We start from the raw sequence: 17059 nt of genomic DNA on the forward strand, positions 1-17059 counted from the left end.
TTCCTGCAGCTGAAATGGCCCTGTAAAACTGTAGGTTATTAGGAGCAGGCAGGTATCCGGCACTTTTTTTTTTGTTTTGAAAAATCAATATACTGATTTGTCTTTCTCTGCTCCCCTCGACACATTAAAAGTATGTCAGATAAGTACTGTCAGCTTCAGATTGAATTATGCTTTGAAGCATGAACATAAAGTTAATACACAAAAATTTGACTTAAGATTTTCACACCTAGTTTTACTTTGTGTTAAACATGGAAATTGCTTTACCTATCATCAGACTTCGAACTAAAACCAAAATTTATTCCTCAGCAAGATGTCTATTAAGCCAGAGCCAGCTGCTCAGCTCTTGGAATGCCAGAGCAGAGTACACCTACTCTGTTCAGGTTTTTTTGTATTTCATTTCCATGTTTGAGTGACTACCTAATACATCTTGGCTTTGAAAATATGTAAAGAAACTGAAATGTTTGAAAACTAGCAGTTAGGCTCTTCCCTTACATTTCCAGGTTTGATCAACACACAATCAGATTATGCCAGATATTCAGTTGGCACTGATTGTTCCACTGTGTAGGTTGAATATGGTGTGTAAACAAATTAGTAGTGATTGTGTTGTACCAGCCGGTTGCTATATAGCTATATATTTTGTGTATTCATTTGTATCTGTCCATAGGCAAATCAATGCAGAAACTTTATGTAGATCTTTGTCAGTGATTAATTGGCAATGTCAACACTGAAATATTTCAGTTATTTTTTTTGCCCCCCCCCTATAATCTTTCTCACTAGCTTAGTTAGAACTGCCAGAATTATGTTTCTGTATGTACACGGGCAAAGCAGGCAAAGTTGGAGTTGACTGTGTAGTTTGGTTTTACTGGGGGTAAGGTATTTTATGGTAAGTTACAAGGTGTTAATTTTCAGTGCAGCAAGGTCATAACATATAACCAATTGCCACAGCTCTTGTCTCTCAGCCTGGAAGAGGGAGAGGTAGCTTCAGAATTTAGCATTTCTAGAAAATCTTGAAGTTACTGAGATTTTTGGATGGAGTAATTACTGGGAGTAGAAATCTAAGCTGAACAGAAGAAGGAGCTCTCTGAAACATTCAGGACGGATTTCTGTTCTCTACTAAAAAGCTCAGAAGTTTGATAAAGTTTTGAAATAAATTAATGAGGTTCCATGAGCTGTACTTGGTAAAACTTTGTTTCATGGCATACATATGTAAGTTTACCTTGCTAGTCTTGTACAACCTTTCTGCTTTGTTTTCCTTCCTGCCACTCCTTATTTGTAGACACATGTGACTCATAAAGCTTTCAAGAATATTCTTGGGAAAACTAGTGTGACTGTTTTCCATGTGGTAAACTTTGCTGTATTATCAAGATACTACACTTTTGATGCTTTTGTGTAGAATTATTTTACACAAAGTATTGTTTTTTTCCTCCTTGGTGTATTTCGGTGTGTGTTTTTATACCTCAAGTTGAAGACGTTGCTGCTACTTAAATAACATTTTTTTTTAATGCTTGAGCTTGCGAAGTGTGCAAGAATGGTCTCTCCATGACTTTCCAGTCCTCTGTCAACAGATCTTTAGTCAGCTGCAATTTCCCACACTATACATTTCTTTCAAATCTGTAGAGCCCAATTCCTAACTTCAATCCCTCTGCTAGACTGAGTGCCCTGAAGTTCACTGTACATGCAATGTTTTCCTCAGCTTAATTGTGGCTGGTGTGCTGCTAATCAACAGTCAGTCGATTAATTGTCAGTCTTAGCAAGGTTTGGATAAACACAGAAATGTGCTGAACTGCCTTTCCAGAAATGCATAGACTGGATTCACTCACTTGTAGATTGTGGCCCAGGAGAAGCCATGAGAAGAGACAAAGCTCCCTGGAAATCAGAAGTATCTCAGACCTGGAGTGAAGCCAGGGCTCTGGGGTACTCACTACTGCCCAAAGCAATTGCTACAGTGACTGCACTGCACGATGATGGGTTCTTTATGTTACGATTGGTAAACAGGGAGCTATGAAACATGTCAAAGGGAAGAGTTGGTGTGTCTGCATTAAGGCTACTCTGAAAAAGGATCGTACTCAGGGTGCAGGAGTGGAGGCAGAGGGCAGTCCCTGTGCCCAAGGGGTAGCCTGTCTCTCTGGCAAGCAAAATGGCCCAGGAAAGGGGCCCCCAGCCCCCCGACCCTCCTCCTCCTTCCACACGAGGGCCTCTTTCAGGCCGCAGAAGCCCCCTCCCAACACGGCCATGTTGGGCCTGGGGCGTGGCGCGCCATTACAGAGGCTTCCTGATGTCACCAGGTCCCAGAAGCCCCCTCCCAACACGGCCATGTTGGGCCTGGGGCGTGGCGCGCCATCATGGCGGCCATCACAGAACTCTCCCGATGTCACGGGGCATCTGCCCGCCCCCCTTTGTTCTGGGGCCTATAAAAGCCCCTGCGCCTGGCACACCGCTCGCTGGAATCCCAGGATCTCTGGCAACTACCAACGATGGTTGGGATTAAGAGATCCTGGCGTGAAGGCTACCCACCTCTTGGTGGAATAAAAGCGAATTGGGTTATGGAACCCAAACAGAAGTGCAGGCGGAGGCGCGCCAGCGGAGACGGAGCGGCCGTGGCGGTTGGTGTGGAGCCCATGGAGGTGGATCCACCTGTGGAGGAGGAAGAGCCCATGGAGGTGGATCCACCTGTGGAGGAGGAAGAGCCGATGGAGGTGGATCCACCTCCATCCCATCTGGTGTGGCACAACACCATCGTGCCAGGGCTCCCACCAGCGAGGCACCACCATCGCCATCGCAGAACCGCCCGGACCGCTCCGTACTCCCGGCCCTGCCTCCGCAAGTAGGGGGAAGAGGCCATCCGTTAACCATCACGCAGGATTGCCTGCACGATGGCCTCTTCTCCCACCCCCTGCTCCCCCGTCCCCCGACCCCCCTCCCCACCTCTCCTGGAGAGGTGTCACCCCTTCTGCACGGAGTCCCGAGCGCTGGGCAAGAGCGCACTCGGCTTCCTCTGGGCTGCTGCACCGGGCGACAGGAGAAGCCCTCCGAAGGCCACGCCTGGCGTGGGGTGTCTCGGTCTGAGGACGAGAAGGCTGCCAAGAGGTGCTTGAAGACGAACCCGCGCCCTGCATGGCGGTGCACAGAGAACAGCAGCAGATCCCTCGAAACGGGCACGCAGAGAGCTGTTCCTCTGCAGAAGCAGAAGCCTTCAGGTCTGCCAGGAAGCAGCGCAGGAGTGCAGCGTAAAGACCCTTCAAGGCGCTTGGTTACCAGCTCTTCCCAGGACGGGGCAACAAACTGATAAAATAATCATAATAAAAATAATAAATAAATACGTTACAACAACAACCACGAAAACAACAATAAAAACCGGTAAATCCGCTTTCCTCTCTGCTTTTTGGTGTCATTTTTGCGACTGCACTTGGACTCCGGGATCCCCCTCTGGTCTCCCCCAGACAGGAAAGATACTGATGGGTTTGGAGGGGGCCCAGCCCAGGGCACATGAGGGAGTGAGGGGCCGGGGCACACGGCATACAAGGGCAGGCTGAGGGACCTCCTTTGGTCAGCACGAAGGAGAGAAGGCTCAGGGGTGGACCTGACAGCTGCCTGCAGCTGCCTGCTGGGAGGGAGTAGAGAAGATGAAGCCTGCGTCTTCTCTGAGGGGCTCTGTGGCAGAAACGTGAGCAGCACCAGGCCCACACTTGCAGGTGGAGACAGCCCAGCTAGCAAAAAGGAAAAGATTGTCCCCACAGGGGTGTTCAGACAGAACCAGCGTCCAGAAAGACTGCGAAGTCTCTGTCCTGGGGGATAGCTGACCTTGAGTATATAAGGCTGGGTGTTAAAATCCTGGAATCACCAAATGTTGGAAGGGACTTAAAGACCATCCCGTTCCAACCCCCCTGCCATGGGCAGGCACAGCTTCCACCAGACCATGGTGCCCAAAGACCCATCCAATCTGGCCTTCAACCACTTCCAGGCATGGGGCATCCACAGCTTCTCTGGGCAATTTATTCCACTGCCTCACCACCCTCAGAGTAAGGAATTTCTTTCTAATATCTAATCTAGTAGTTCTGTTTTGTGTTCACTGGGTTGAAAAATAAGGGATTTTTGAATGTAATTTGCACGACTGAATATCTTTACTTGGAAGAGAGGTGGAATAGCATTTGGAAGGGTGGAGAAGGTGAGTAGTATGGGGTTTGTGATGAAAAGTTGGTGGAAGAACTGATGAATTAACTTAAATTCAAAGGCTTCTGCTTGATGGTATAAACCAACTTGTAGATCCGAATTTAATATTTTTTCACCATACTTGGAGGCTACTGGGTAATTGCCTGCTTTGGAATTTCATGATTTGTCTCTGAAGCGTCATCAGGTACAGAGCTAGTCCACTAATCCAATTTCCCATGACAAGTATTAAAGCAGGTATGCATTTAAAAATGATGAAAACTGACTGACCATAGTTTATATGATGTGAACATACATTAGCGTTAAAATGATCTTCCTGAAAGGTCTTCTTGCTCTGCAAATTAGTAATTACACCACTCTGCTTATAAATAGAGCAATAAATAGTCTCATTAATGAAGCTTGTTGTTGAAGTCATTGAAGTCCTACAGCTGTAGAGACTCTTTACGTTGACACAATGTCATTGATGAGGATGGAATTTTTTAATGGAAATCACTATGGAAAAGAAGAATATTTCTGTTTAGGTTGTTCATTTAATCAAGGGAGATCACCCAGCAAATACTTCCATGCTTCCTGGCAAAAAGTTGTTGATTATTGTGTTACTGTAGTCATCTCGCCAGAGATGTTGTTCTTGTGTGAGCGGACGGCTCAGGGAATACATACAGGAAGTGCAATTCGAAAGGATTGCCTCTGGAAAGTCTCTTACTTCACAAAGAGACTTGACAGGCATTGACATCAGAACATCAGTCGTAGAGCATACTGGTTACGGTGGTGGAGAGACTTGTCTGGTGTCAATGAAGTGTCAGCAGGCAAATCCATGAAGCATCATGGCATGAAAAGCAGACCTTGTCTTTGGATTAATAGTTGTGGGTGCTTTGATTCTCCTTTACTACTCGTTGAGGTGATAGGGCTTCTTTGTTCCTACACTGCTCGTGTGCAGACAGTGAAATATCAATTAGCAGAACTATGCTTGATGAGCAGTAGCATAACTAAGAGTCACAATTAGCAATATTTTGGATAATTAACTTGTATGATGCTAGAGAATTCTGTGATTGCATTTGGAAAAGTACTAGCTAGTGCAATCCTTTGAAATCAAATGCTGGGTGCATAAACACTTAGTAGTCCCTTGGGGAAATAATCATGAGAGTTTTTAAAGGGGCTTTTATTAACATGTTTTAGTTCAGACATGATTCAGATATTTTTGTTCCCCGTCTGAGTGATACATCTACTTGTCTGTCATCCAATAATTTGGGTTTAAATGCAGAAGCATGTTTGGGGATCGTAACTTAGTTAGTGGACTGCCTATTTTCTTAAAGTTATGACTGTACATAAAATAAATGCAGGAACAGTACCTAATATTGTGAGTTCTTCAATGCAGAGCCATATGTTATTTGTCTATGAAGTTTTCTATAGTAAAGTTCTGATCACTGATTCCTCTGTTTGCATTAGAATGTGTATAAGAATCAGAATTATATATTTATATATATATATGTTTCCATATGTAGATAAGTGTTTTTTAAAAATCTGTCTTCCACAATTTCAAGTACCTTAATAATTTTATATATCTGGGTACAGAAAGCCTCTGACTGTATCAACACCTCTTGAGTCCAAAGGCCACCTTAATAGTTGGATGGCTATTCCTCCAACTATTAGTTGCAATAATCTTAGCTCTATAACTCTTATTTAAAGAGTTTATTTCATAAGCAACATCAAACAGATCAGATTATTTTATCATTTCCAAACTTGAGCATACATAAATGCAGAATTCAATAAATCTTGAAAAACTACTTCATGATTTTTTATATAGAACTTATTGCTTTTCTTCCTCCCTAAAATACTTGCTTTACGGCCTTTTTCTTGAAATAATTTATTTTGCAATTATGTGCAGGGAATTTCAGTATAACATACAATAATGAGGTGTGAGAATCCTTCTTAGTACAATTAGTGAACACAAAATGAATTCAGAGTCTTCAGTCATGAATTTCACATACTTAACCCCAAACCATCCAGTGGGATGTTTCAGTACAAGTGCTTTAAACAGGCTACACCAAACTGAAGAGTAGTGGAAAAAGATCTGACACTTGCATCACAGAGCAGACAAGTTTCCATGTTCACAAATGGTAGATAGAGCATTATCATTTGGACACTGGCTGAAGAGCATGATTGACAAGATGCTGGCTATTGAGTCTGGGCAGTTGTTATTTTACAGGCCAAGAGAGTTGAATGTTAACCCCCTTTATTATTTTTTGTTATATAGCCTCATCTGTGACAGCCATTTTATTTAAAAGCAAAAGGTCGTAGTCTGAACCAGTATTATAAAATCACAGAATGGTTTGGGTTTGAAGGGACCTTAAAGACCATCCAATTCCAACGCCCTGCCATGGGCAGGGACACCTCCCACCAGACCAGGTTGCCCAAAGCCCCATCCAGCCTGGCCTTGAACACTTCCAGGGGTGGGTTATCTGTTTCTGCAGTCCCCATTTCCTTTGAGAGCACTTTTCCAGTCACCTTCTAGCTTAGCACTTTTTCTTTATTAGTAGCTCAAGCCCTGGGCTGACCTGTAGGCCAGGATCCCCCGGCCACAGGCCGTGTTCCTTACAGGAGTGTTCTTCAAGCAGCTTTCGACTACACTGGGCAGCTACCTTCACTCCTCTTACAGCCCCGCTCCAGTTACAGTGCTGTGCTCACTCTGACCTCTGATACCTGATCATTTCCGTAAACCTAGCCAGGTATCCTCTCCATCTAAATACTTAATATTCTTCAAAGAATAACAACTTTTTGCAGCCCCTAAAAGTTTAACCGTAGTTAAGTGGTGTAAGAAGCAGAAAGGAGAGGCTCACAGATACGATGTGGCTTGCTCTAAGACAGGAAGGAACTCTGAGGCAGAAGGAATTATTAAAGTTTGAGTCTTGGGGTCCCACCCATGGATTCCCTTTTCTTTCTCAAGGTCCTGTTGCCTGCTACCCGCTGGGTAGCTACCTGTCTCATTGTAGATTCCACTAAGCTATTAAAAACTGAAGCAAAATGGTTATTAGGTAATGATAAGAATCGTATAAGGCTTTTGGTTTTTCTTTTGTTTCATTTGGATGTGAATGAATAATCTGTTTTGTATGACTTCATATGTCTTTCAGTCTCTTTTTAACCTTTTGTTAGGCGTGAGTTCTCTGCAGAGTATACAGAAACTGGCCAGTAGGCTGCAGGAGATTTTGAAAAAGAAGAATTAATCTTTTCCCCCTTACTTCCCTTTCACCCCTTGACTGTTATTAGGGAGAAGAGAGCTTAGACCAATTCCCACTAGCCCTGCTTCATTTGAATGAAAACATTTCTAACCTTTGGCTTTGGCAGTGGGCTGTGTGTCCCTGTTCAAGTTTTGTAGGTAGAAATGGTGCTTGTCACCTTACTGTTCAAGCATTAGAGTCTGGTTGTAGGGTGGCAGTCTTGCTGCTTCTCCAGGACATACGGTCAGCTCTTTTATAGGTGCTTTACGAATTGCTGGAATAAAAACATCCGGTCAGAAAGGAATGCTATATAAAGCAGCAATTGAACGGGGATATTCGAAGTCTATCTGAAAGTACAGGAGAAACATTAAAATACCAGTTCAGGTAATTAGTTTTACTTCACTGGACAACACAGGGAAATGATAAACCTGATTTTATACAAGGTGTTGTGTCAGTTGTCAAAGTGAAAAACTGCCTGACGGCTGCATTGCAGAGGTCTCAGCATGCATTTCAGGAACAGACACTTAGTCTCTCTGTCTTTCTCTCTCTTTAAAGTAGGGAGAAAGGCCAAACCCTTCAGTTCCTGGAGTGCCAACATGTTCCTGTTCCTCCAAGACCTCCAAATTATGAGAAGTGATTCTGAATCGAAGTAGGCTGCTGCTGCATGCTAAATATATAGCCGTGTTGTAAAGACACTGGCAGGTATGTTGTGTGACTTCATTTGAGTGAAGAAGGTGTGTTTTTGTTCTACCTACAGTTTTCACAGATCAGCCAACAGAAGAACAGGTAGTGATTAAACCTCGCAAATTAGTAGCTAAGAGTAAAGACCACTTCTCTCCTACATTGCAGAATATTATTTTGTGGAAAATATAGCAAGACAATTTACTAACTCCAGTCGCGATCCATGCTAATAAACTTACTTGCTACAAATTTTGTTGATGTAGTGTACCTTATTTTCTCTCATGGAAGCGCAGCAATAAATATTGACTGAATTAAATTATGGACAAAGGGATGTAGTGAAAAGGAACTTTTAGCCAGAAGCTATCAGGCCTGTGAACTGAGCTTATGATTGAAGTAATCATTCAGATATGTTCTAGTGACTTGGCCTATGTTATATTCCCACATGTTGAGCGTTAGTAAATATCTTAATGGAAGTAATGTTCTAATGGAATGAAGTAATATTTGGTTTATTCTGTTATAATCTTTTAGTAGAAACATTGATTCTGTTTGGGATAATTGCAAATTACTTTGTGAAGAGGGTATTATCTTCTGTGAGTTCTGTTCTAACAGGAAAGTCAAAACAGATTGTACATGTGAAATATGCATGAAAATTGCTATGGAGCAGAATGCTGACACAAGACTCCAGTGCAATTTATATTCTGTGTGAACTGTAGTTTCAACACTCAAACTGTACGTTAGCGCAATGTTGATCTGGTGTGTGAGGGCAGGAATCCTTCATTTCTTTGAGGGAATGAAGCAGCTAGTTACTTGAAAGTAGCAATGTAATAGGTAGTATCTTGGAGTAATAGTGCAGTAGGATTCCAATGCTCATTCAAAAGACAGATCAGAAATTCATTGAATTTCATTAATACAGGATTTAGGTAATTTATTACCTAATTTTTCATTAATACAGGATTTAGGTAATAGTACATAAAAGGAAGCCTCGTTTAGCTGTCTAGTAAAGTCACAAGATAATCGACTGATGTATAATGCTAAGCTTCATGGTTTCTAGTGGTAGTTGAGGTTTGCTTGTTTGGCTTTTCGTTCTTGTAGCCTCTGCTGAGAAGATTTCTGTGCACGATGAGCTAATTATCTATGTCAACTGATTATACATACATATGCATATATGTATATACAGATACATAAATATGCATACAGTTCAGCATTCAATGGTGTTGAATTTTGAGACAACTCATTTGTATAGAAAGGCCTAGCCATCTGACTGTCATCCCCTAAAGATGTCCTTGAAATACCATATTGGTAATTAACACTAGAAAATAAACACCGATCACAGTGGGAGAATAAGTATATTTTATTTCTGTAGTGTTTGTAAGTGAGAGTAGCAATACCAGTATAATACCTGATATAGGTTGATAATAGGTTGATAATACCTGATAATAGGTTGGAAAGTGACTGGAATGGGAAGGAAAAGTAACATAACACAGGGAGTTGCAAAATGGAAATAATAATCCAGACAAAAGGTTATCTGAAGATAAATAGAATACAGCTGCGAGAACTGAACTTGGTTTTGTGGAGTGCATAGGGATTCAGTAATTGAATTAGCAGTACCACAGTAATTAAAACTTTGGGCAGCCTAAAAAGTGCCTCCATCTAAAAGGTCCAGCTGGGTAACAAGGCAACTAACATTCTGGCAAATACAAACATATTGGGAGCTTTGCTGTTGAATGCAAAGTTGGCAAAGTAACAGTTTTCACAAGTGAAGCCCCAAAGCCCTTTGCAAGAATGATGAGCATAGGAGGAATTCTTCTGGGACACGTAATTAGTGTTTGGAAAATTTGTCAGATGAATGCATGTATGAAAACTGAAACAAAAAACACGATTTTAGTCAAGACTAAAAATCCTACTATTAGCTCATGTTTTTAAACTATGTGAACCTGTGCATTTTTTTAAGATTTTTGGGAATGCTTTTTTGGGAATGCTTTTTTTGGGAATGCTTGTTTGTTTGCTTGTTCCTGCTCTGTCAAAAAAGGTTACACTTCCTTCTCATGGTTGCTGACTTTGTGGGCATAAATTATTTTCTTTGAGGCAATCTGAGTGACGTTGTCTAGGAGATTTCACACTTTTCATTTTTGGAGGCTGAAGGAGGGATGAAAGCTTGGCCAGATATTTAAAATAGCATAGTTCCATTGTACATTAAGAACAGCCATCTACTTCAAACCAAGGTGTAACGAAGTGTGCTTGAATATGAATCTTTCTATGGAGAGGAAAAAATAATAAAATGGCTATTGCTCAATGAAATATTACATCTTATGGCACATAAGCGGATGTTTTGTGATGAGTATAGTTCTTATTTAAACAGGTCCGTGATCCTTGTGATTGCACATAAATCTTCAAATGTGAGTCACTAATGTAACATGCTCTGTCTGAATCTGTAAACAAATGAATAACAGCTCCATGATAGCAGGTGCTGGCTAATATCCTTGACAACATGTCAGACTTTAGTATCGGGATGACTATTTAATTGCTGCTAACTTATAGGAAAGTGAAAGACTGATCATATTACAGATCTACAAAACACCTAAGGAATATTTTCTCGCAGCTCTCCAGATGAATCATAGAATGGCCTGGGTTGAAAAGGACCTTAAAGATCATCTAGTTTCAACCCCCCTGCTCTGGGCAGGGTTGCCAACCACTAGAGCAGGCTGCCCAGAGCCGCATCCAGCCTGGCCTTGAAAGCCTTCAGGGATGGGGCATCCACAGCCTCTCTGGGCAACCTGTTCCAGTGCCTCACCACCCTCTGAGTGAGAAACTTCCTCGTGGTATCTAACCTAAATCTCCCCTGTCTTAGTTTAAAACCATTCCCCCTTGTCCTATCACTATTACCAGTTTGCAAGGCAGTAGCAGGTGATGTGCTTCTCCAGAAGCCTCAGCTGGCTGCCTAAGCCTCAGGGCTGGCAGGGACTTGGCTCCACCAATCTATCTCCCTCTCGCACTCCCTAATGCTCCTCAGCCTCTCCACCTCCTCCTTCAGGTCAGCCACTAGGCTGAGTAAATAATTCACCTGGTCGCATCTTGACACAGGTGTTGTCTCTGTCGCCCTGCACTGCAAGGGCCAGGCTCTGGCACTCGCTGCAGCCAGAGACCTGTGCATTTGCATGTTTCTGTGGGACCTCTGTCTAGGTCTCCACATTTTTCTTGGCGACAGTCTTCCTTGTGTATTTGTGTGGGGCCTCTGTCTGGGTCTCCACACGTTTCTTGGTATCACAGATTTCTAGGTTGGAAGAGACCTCAAGATCATCAAGTCCAACCTCCAACCTAACACTAAGTACTCCACTAAACCATATCGCTAAGCTCTACATCTAAACGTCTTTTAAAGACCTCCAGGGATGGTGACTCCACCACCTCCCTGGGCAGCCCGTTCCAATGCTTAATAACCCTTTCGGTAAAGAAGTACTTCCTAACATCCAACCTAAAACTCCCCTGTCACAACTTTCGCCCATTCCCCCTCGTCCTGTCACCAGGCACGTAGGAGAACAGACCAACCCCCACCTCTTTACAGCCTCCTTTCAGGTAACTGTAGAGAGCGATAAGGTCGCCCCTGAGCCTCCTCTTCTCCAGGCTGAACAAGCCCAGCTCCCTCAGCCGCTCCTCGTAAGACTTGTTCTCCAGACCCCTCACCAGCTTGGTCGCCCTTCTCTGGACTCGCTCGAGCACGTCCATGTCCTTCCTGTAGCGAGGGGCCCAAAACTGAACACAGTACTCGAGGTGTGGCCTCACCAGAGCCGAGTACAGGGGCACAAAGTATTTTCAGGCAGCACATTCAAAGGTTTTCCAACTCCAAGGTGGCTGCTTGGTCTTCCAGATTTTCTGTGCTTATCTGAACTAATCTTTTGTTCCTTTGAAGTGTGCCCATTTCTAATATTAGGGCAAATTATGAATAATTTCAGTGTTAAGAATTACCAGTAAGAATGTATTAAATAATATCTTACTAAGCTTCTGAACTGGAGGATGACTGAAGAAGCTTTCTGCACTAACTTTTCATACTTCTACATAATAACTTGGTCATGAAAGCACAGAAAGAAATTAGTCCCTCGTCATCTTCTGTGAAATCTCTGGAGAGTACTGGGTGACTGCAGGCTGTTGATTCTGAAGACAGCTTCAAATGCAGTTTTATGTAGGAAAACAAACCAACAAATCCCTAAACCCACACCAAAATCATTTCATCCAGTAAGGGTTTCCAGTTATTACTTGCACACAGATAAAAAAAAAAAAAAAAAAGTGTAGTTTCATGTGTTACTCAATTTCAAAGTCTCTTACACAAAAGTGAATATTAATAAACTCAGGATTTGAGGAGGAGGCTTTATGATGAAATGAAAATGTTAGAGCACAGGTCGAATGGCCTTAAAATGATCACAGTATCAAAAAAAAAAGTTGGTAAAAGCCTTCCGCTGGGGTGCAGCCATGGCAAATCAGCAGGCTCGCTAGTACTCTCTACGGTAGCTTCCTTGCTAAAATTATAAGTTTTAAGAGGCAGAGTTCCCAGAGGAGAGGATCCTCCTTGCTCCATTTGAACTGCCTGCGCGAACTGCCAAGCCGGTCCCGTTTGCGGCGCTCCCTAGGGCCTGCTGTTATACCGCCAGGTTGTGGGCCGCCGCGGCAAGTGGCTGCAAAATGGCGGCGACGCCCGATGTAAACAGCCCGCCGCTGCTGGCTCCGCCTGGACCTCGTCAGCCGCCCTCGCGAGGCCTGCCGGCTCCCTCTGCTGCCTCGAGTGGCTTCGATGCCGGAGAAAAAGGCCTAAAAAAAAAAAAAAGCCCTGCCCGCCTCGATCCCCTGCTCTGCTGCAGAACGCATCTGCCTCAGAGCCGATCGCCTCGGCGAGAAGTCAAAGGGAATGCCATTTCTTGTTGCCGCTTTCCATGATGAAGAAAGGTGGTGCTGAAGTGTTCGACTGTGAGGGACACAAATACTCCACTGTTCTTGAGAGCTCATGAGAGAAGCACGGTTGTAAGTAGTTCTTAGTTTGCCAGCTCAAGTGGTGAAATCTGAAGTCATCATCTTTATCAACCCTTGCCTGAAATGCTTGTGGAGGGATAGACCTTCTGGTTGTTTCCCAGCCTACAAATAGCAGGTGCTAGAACAGACAAGCTGATGTTTGCTCTGTTGTTTGCAGCCCCCTTAGTCAAATTCTCAGAAGCAGAGGCTTTTGATTAGTACTGAAATTGCCTGTTTAAAACAAAACTTTGTGTCTTAAGGACTACTTATTGGTATATGTCAAATCCCACACCCCCAAATGTACAGTTCTCTACAGTTACCTGAAAGGAGGCTGTAGAGAGGTGGGGGTTGGTCTATTCTCCCACGTGCCTAGTGACAGGACGAGGGGGAATGGGCTAAAGTTGCGACAGGGGAGTTTTAGGTTGGATGTTAGGAAGTACTTCTTTACCGAAAGGGTTATTAAGCATTGGAACGGGCTGCCCAGGGAGGTGGTGGAGTCACCATCCCTGGAGGTCTTTAAAAGACGTTTAGATGTAGAGCTTAGGGATATGGTTTAGTGGAGTACTTAGTGTTAGGTCGGAGGTTGGACTCGATGATCTTGAGGTCTCTTCCAACCTAGAGAAATCTGTGAATCTGTGAATCTGTACTGTGTGCTATTGTTTATTTTCCTAGCATTTTCATTGGGTGGGACAGATCTTACAGTAGCTTAGGGGAAGTCCAGAACAGCACCGATTTTCATCTTGCATAATAACTTGCCCTACAAAGCTTAATGATTATGAATAGCGTTGTGTTACATGATTTATTGTTGCAGTTTAACAGGTCATTGTGAGTGTTTTTAGTAGTATAGGCAGGAATGCTTCCTACTGACAGTAAGCTTAATTTGTTAAAATAATTCAACTTCCAGCCTCTATTTAATAAAAGAAAAGATTAGTAGATAAACTGCCTTTATAACTAGGTGTTGGAGTCTTACTTTCTGTTAAGGTGGACAAAGCCACAAGTCACTAAGAGAATTGAGCGGAAAAGATTCTGATGAGAAAGGCTAGGATAACTCTTGCATCGTGTGCTCCTTAAAATCGAAATAGACTGATGATAGCTTGTAAATTTAAAAGAATATACAATTTTAGATGGATATATTAAGTACAAGCATAATTAATGAGAGCATCACACATAAGACAAAAGGAAGATAAAATGTTGAATAAAATCATCAGAAAATACTGTTCTAATCTGAAGGCTGGTTCATTATGAAGCCTTCTGTGTTTACAGATGGCTAAATTGTATGGAAGCTGACGGTTGTTTGTCAGTAGCAATGGTTAATGGTGGTAGATGGGCTGGTAGGACTGCTCCCACAGATGTTTGAGATGGATGTTGCTAAACATGGCCATACTGTCCGAGAGCGCAGAGGAAGCTGTTGAAGAGATGCAGTCTTAAGGTGGTCAGAGGCACTTAATCAGATGTAAGTATTCCTATTTTGTGACTGTAAGATAATTATTGGCAATACAGTGTAACAACAGATTTTTTTTTTTTTTTATGATAGAAAACCATACTTTGCATGGGAGAGGAAAGGCAGATTGTCATTACGTTGGCTTAGTTATAACTAAGTGGAAATTTGCTGGAATTTTAATGTACTACAAACAAGAAGTTGTGCTATGTTTATATTCTACCTAGAACCTTGCAAACTTTAGCTGGATGCAGATTGGATTTTAGCTGGATTGTGGCCAGATCTCGCACTCACGGAATCCTATAAAGGTGTGTCTACAGAGGCGCTTCTTTGTTATTTCTGAGGGTGACGTGAGGATGCTTTTTGTGTGATGTGACCATGTTATCTGAAGATGATCTCTATTTTCATGAGGCTGAAGTACAGTTTTGCAACAACAGGTGCTCTGTTGAAAGGTTTTGGAGCAGATCACCTGGCTGTGGAGGTGGATGTGTTTCAAACCGCAGAGGCAATGATGAACCTCCTGCCAAGGACTCTTTTTGGGGGAAGCAAGTAGTTCTTGCAACAGACTGCTTTTAGACTGTGCTGCTTTTCAGGTATTATACACTGATGAACAGGGCTGGCAACTCTCAAATATTTTCACAGTTTAGAAGTGAAAATGGAGTGAGGAGCCAACAGAGATCAGATGTTCACCTTGGCAACTCTGTTTTATCACAGATCTGTTTAAAGATTTTGAGGGCACAAGAGCAGAACCTGAATATGCCAATCCTAGTAATTTCCTAAGATTTCTTAATACCTGTGTAAGAACACCAGTGCGATGCTACATATTTCCCAGATGTACTACATGTGCATTTACTTTTTTTTTTTTTTAGACCCTACTTACTCTATGTTCAGCTTGTGGTTCTTTTGATCTTCAGTATCTGGTAAATGCTATCACAAGTCTGAGATTTGTCTGTCACCAGTTCAGTCTTTTGCTGTAGGTGAATGAACACTGAGGCAATTTCAAAGCTCATAAAAGTCTGCAGCTGTGACAGCTATGAAATTCCAAATAAACACTTTTTAATACTTGTGTTCCATCTTCAGTTTCTACTAAAATCAATCAGAGTTGGGAATGCTCCACTCCTTATGAAGATACTATGAGACCAGCAAGCACATTATCAGGATACTTCCTGCCTGGATTAAATGCATGACTAGTTTAATATCTGCCATTTCCAGATAGGCAGAAAAGAATTTTGTCAAATCCCAAAAGCTAGAATGAAGACCTGAGGTCTTGGTTAATGAGGAAAAAAAATGTTGCCGTTGTAGTTCTATTTTGCATTTTGTTCTAATAAATGGAGAGCAAGGGAGGCAGAGGAGACTGTAAGGAAGAAAATAAGGGGTACCATGCATATTCCAGGTCTATTTTACTTTTTGAGGTGGTATCTCTGGAAGAAGAGGAGAGGAAGTGCCAGCAGAAGGTATTTAATGACAGGATCAAACTTTATAACTGCTGCTCAACAGGGGGATAAATGTATTTATGGTTTTGCAGATTTGAAGAGAGTGCTTTTATCAATAGTATTTGTCCCAGTGGAATGGTTTCTGGTGGTGGAATAACTATTCAGAATGTGTGTGTTTGTTGTTTTCTGGCTCACAGAAATGAATCAGCTTGCATAAAGTCTTGGATGCATAGTAGATTTTATCTCTTCCAGTTAGAGGCAGATTTAGTTCTTTTGTATGGTTTCAGAGGAAGGATAAACCTCAAAAGTTCTATTGCAATTCTTTACAGCTGATTGCTTATCTTTTGTGATTCTGAGAGCTTCTCTTTCTTCAGAAGTGGTTATTATTTGTTGTGCTCCAAGTGAGAAGGGGAGCTGACAAAATCTGGAGAACCTGGTTCCCCATTTTAGTCATGTTATCTCGTCTTAGGTGTGGCATGGCAAGTAAAAGTAACGAAAGTATGGGTGCATGAAAGGCAAATCTAGCTGCTTCTAGTACTTTTACAAGCCGTAAAATAAACTGAAAAGGGGGTATGACTTTCCTTCTGATTTCTCAATTCAAAGTACCCTGCGTTGCATGTTCCTTCACCAAATCTATGGACGTTGTCGGGGGGACAGCATATAGGTGCTCTGGTCCAGGATTTGCCTGCAAGGTGAGTTATGGCCCAGGCAGCCAGCATAGCCTCCCTGTTCTTTTCTTTGCTCTAGCCTTTAATTACTTTTATCACAGGGAGGTGGAACTACACATAGTTGTAAAACAGGTGTCAGAATATGGTTACATTGCAAAACACAAATTTCCATTAGCTAAGTGAGGGGAAAAACATCTTTTGAGTTCCTCTGAACGTGTGATGGAATAAGGTGTTTTGTTTGTGAATCTTTCCAGCCAACCCCATGTTGAAGTTTAGCGTGACACCATTGCGGAAATGCATTTCCTTCCTCAGCCATTCTCCGTACAGACAAAAAAGGGCTCTGGAGAGCTCCTCCTGCTCTCTGTTGCCATTGCACTGGTGACAACTGGTTCCGAAGCACTAGGTTGGATGTAGAAAGTGTTACTTTTGTTAATCAGGTCACAGTCTTGTGGTATGAAATGA

General features: G+C 42.6%; 2 long non-coding RNA genes across 8 annotated transcripts in view; both read left to right on the forward strand.

The window, feature by feature from the left end:
- The window catches only part of LOC106045331 (uncharacterized), a 259361-nt gene that overhangs the window by 18158 nt on the left and 224144 nt on the right, over positions 1 to 17059 (forward strand). Inside the window, exon 1 of one of the 7 annotated variants that reach the window (XR_010831568.1) lies at positions 9257 to 13070. The exons of the other annotated variants lie outside the window; for them this stretch is intronic. This is a non-coding gene — a long non-coding RNA (uncharacterized lncRNA). Of the gene's footprint in view, positions 1 to 9256; positions 13071 to 17059 lie in introns of those variants that run through there. 7 annotated transcript variants of the gene reach the window in all.
- Positions 4398 to 9203, forward strand: LOC136790833 (uncharacterized). The gene is made up of 3 exons (XR_010831578.1): positions 4398 to 5030; positions 7938 to 8031; positions 8140 to 9203. It is a non-coding gene; the product is annotated as an uncharacterized lncRNA (long non-coding RNA).

The sequence above is a fragment of the Anser cygnoides genome, chromosome 4 (assembly GCF_040182565.1).
Source record: "Anser cygnoides isolate HZ-2024a breed goose chromosome 4, Taihu_goose_T2T_genome, whole genome shotgun sequence".
Lineage (NCBI taxonomy): Eukaryota > Metazoa > Chordata > Aves > Anseriformes > Anatidae > Anser > Anser cygnoides.